Source organism: Macadamia integrifolia, chromosome 10 (assembly GCF_013358625.1).
Source record: "Macadamia integrifolia cultivar HAES 741 chromosome 10, SCU_Mint_v3, whole genome shotgun sequence".
NCBI lineage: Eukaryota > Viridiplantae > Streptophyta > Magnoliopsida > Proteales > Proteaceae > Macadamia > Macadamia integrifolia.
In genome coordinates, this window is record NC_056566.1 from 618,528 (window position 1) to 621,623 (window position 3,096).

The 3,096-nt window shown below is 33.7% G+C and overlaps 1 non-coding gene across 1 annotated transcript; it reads left to right on the plus strand.

Annotated features, from left to right (window-relative positions):
- The first annotated feature begins 351 nt into the window (after nt 1-351).
- On the plus strand, nt 352-458 carry LOC122092505. Its single transcript, XR_006144167.1, has one exon. It is a non-coding gene; the product is annotated as a small nucleolar RNA R71 (small nucleolar RNA).
- Nucleotides 459-3,096: the final 2,638 nt, after the last annotated feature.

The following is a 3,096-nucleotide window of genomic DNA, read 5'->3' on the forward strand; positions in this document are numbered from 1 at the left end:
GGGCATTCTTCTATAAGATGTCCAGGGGACTGGCACCAAGCACAAATCTCAACCAAATTAACTGATGATGGCTCTCTAGGAACAATAGCCTCAATTCTCTTGATTAGGCTATTCAAATGGGCTTCCTTAGCTACTATCCCATCCATAAAATATTCTTTTCCTCCCATGGTTCTTTCACTCTCTTGGGTTGATTCCCACTCACGGGTTTTGTCAGCTAAGTCAAGTAAGAATTCTCATGTTTTTCCTTCATCTGTAAAGGATGTGAATCTCTCAGGGCACATAGACTCTATCATTTGTTTAGTTGGGTAATCAATACCCTCATAAATTATTTGACATAAATGTCATAGGTCTAGGCCATGGTGAGGGCATTCTTGGAGTAGATCCATGAATCTCTTCATAAATTTGAAAAATGACTCACTAGGCTTTTGCCTAAACTGAAGGATATCACTTTTAAGCTTATTGGTCTTGTGAGTTGGGAAAAAATTCTTAAGGAAGACAACTGTGAACTGTTCCCATGAGGTTATGAAATTTGTGGGTAACCCAAACAACCACTTCTTATTTTGGTCTTTCAATGCAAAAGTGATAAACCTAAGCTTAACAGCATCATCAGAAAGCTGTTGGATCTTAATTAGAACACATACCTCTTCAAATTCCCTTAAAAATAGGTATGCATCCTCAGAGGTCAACCCATGGAAGTGGGGCAACATAGTGATGTATTGATATTTGAGTTCAAAATTATTGCCCTGGGCTTGTGGTAGAACTAGCAGGAAGGTTGGGGTTGTTCTAGCAGGGTAGAACATATCTTTCAGAGATTTAGGTGAAGGGTTTTACTGTTGATCTCCCATATTGAAGGGTTTTAAAGAAAGCAAACGTATAGGGTCACTACTTGTTGGATCTTTTCTTTCTAATCAATTTTTAGTATTACGTATCCACTTAACACTCATGCAACAGAAAACTACTCACAACTAGAGTAAGACAAGCACAAAATAATGGATAGCAAAACTTTTTTTTTATGATTTTTTTTTGAATTTTTTGAATTTTTTTGGCTTTTTTAGGAGCTTACCAGCAAGGATCCAAGGTTGCTCAGGTCAATTTCTCAGGTACTGCTACAAGGCAAAACATATCTTTATCATACTGTGAGGCATGACGACTTCCACCGATACAACTATTATTGCAAGTTGTTATTCTCAAGAATTCAATAAAAGAAAAGAAAAAACAAAAAAAAGCAAACAAAGCACTCTGATTTACCAAAAGAAAGCGAAAAATAATATAGAACTGTCTCCTTGGTAACGGCGTCAAAAACTTGTTGGGATTTAAAATGTAACTGTAAGCGTACGGATCAGTGTAGCTATGGGTTTAACACAGGGAGAGCAGCCACTTTATTTTTTTATTTTTTTAATAATGCGTAAGTGAATCGATTAATGGTTATAATCTAATTCTAATTTTCGTCATAAACATATGTATCTAAAATAACGTCCTAACCATTCGTCATCTAAGAATTTAAAGACGCAAGCCATGCAATTAAAATTAAATAAATAAATAACTGAAAATAAACAACCCACGTTATTTAAAAAATAATAATAAAGGAAAAAAAATACTGAAATAAAAATAAAATAAAAAAAAGGGGATAAAGCTAGAGAGAGACTCACAAGTAGGTTTATCTACTTAGCCTAAGGGATGCATCATAATATGAGCTTCCCTACTTGATCAGAGAGTCACTCTTACAAGGGTTACTCTACTTGGCTTTAGGGAAAGGGAGACAATTAAAATAAAAGCAATAAATTGATGGTTCTATGGCTAGGAGGGGCCTAGCCAAAGCCAACACATACACTAGTCATGAACCTGGGAAAAAAGGGATAGCAATAATGTAGCGACTGAAATTAAAATTCTAAATTAAAAAAGAAAGGATAGTCAAAAGAGGGAATGAGAGGGGGGAGAGAAGACTATTGAGGGAGCCTATTTACTTAAACTTGAACCCTTGAACTGAAAACTTGATCGATTTGAGATACTACCAATACTAAAAATCAGATTTGGAATAAACCAAATTTAAAATTTCTAGTACTAGAGAAAATAAATCTAAAGAAAAAAAAAATAGAACTTGAAAGACATGCTTCGTAGCTTGTTCTTGTCACCTAGAACTAAGCATAGAACTAGAACTTGAAAATTACAACTTCAATTGCTTAAACAATAAAAATAAAAAAAATTGAATAAAAAACAAAAGTGCTTGCATTAATTGAATAAAAAGAACTTACAAAAGTGTTTAAAGCATAAACCTAGAACTAGAGCTAGAGAAAGAGAAAACTAAAGAAAGAGATAGAGCAACTAAAAAAAAAAAACCTAGAAGAAGAATGAATTGTCTCCTCTTCTCTTACATGAGTTGTATTTATAGGGAATGGGGAGGTAAGGAAACAAATTTTTCTTTCCTAAAAGGGAGAAACCCACAATTGGTAGTGAAATCTTTTGAGACCAAAAGTGCTAAGGTGGAGGAGAGAGAAGAGAGAAATAAACTTAGAGAAATTTCTTTTAATTTTTTTTTTTTTTTGCTTATTTTCTTTCCTTTTTTTTTTTATTTATTTCTCTCCTTTTTCTCCCTCCAAAAGACGATTTTTCTTCTTGCTTTGTGTGATTTGGATAATCTTTTGGTGATGATATGGAGGAGAGAGAAGATTTGGACAAGATTTATTTCTCCATTTTTTTTTCTTTCCCTTTTTTTTTTCTTATCTTCTTGCGCAAGAACCCCTTCCACGATTTTCTTTGCTTCTAATTTGATGTGAAAATTTCCTCTATGCCCTTAGTGCTTTAAGTGAGTGAAAAGTAGAAAATCTTCAATAAAATTCTCCAAAAAAAGACAACCATGAGATTTGAACTTGAGACCTCCTGATGAGCAAGGGAATTTTGCACACCATAGTTCACCAACTACACTAGGTAGTTATTGTTGGAGAGATAATACTTAAAGCCTTTAAAATACAAAACCTGCAAAAAGAGAGTAAAATCCAAGGTAGCTCCATTCTAAATATATAAAATGCATGTTTTATTACCCTAGATTTCACATATAAATGTGCTCATCATCTTCTAATTAATGCAATCCCCTGTAAT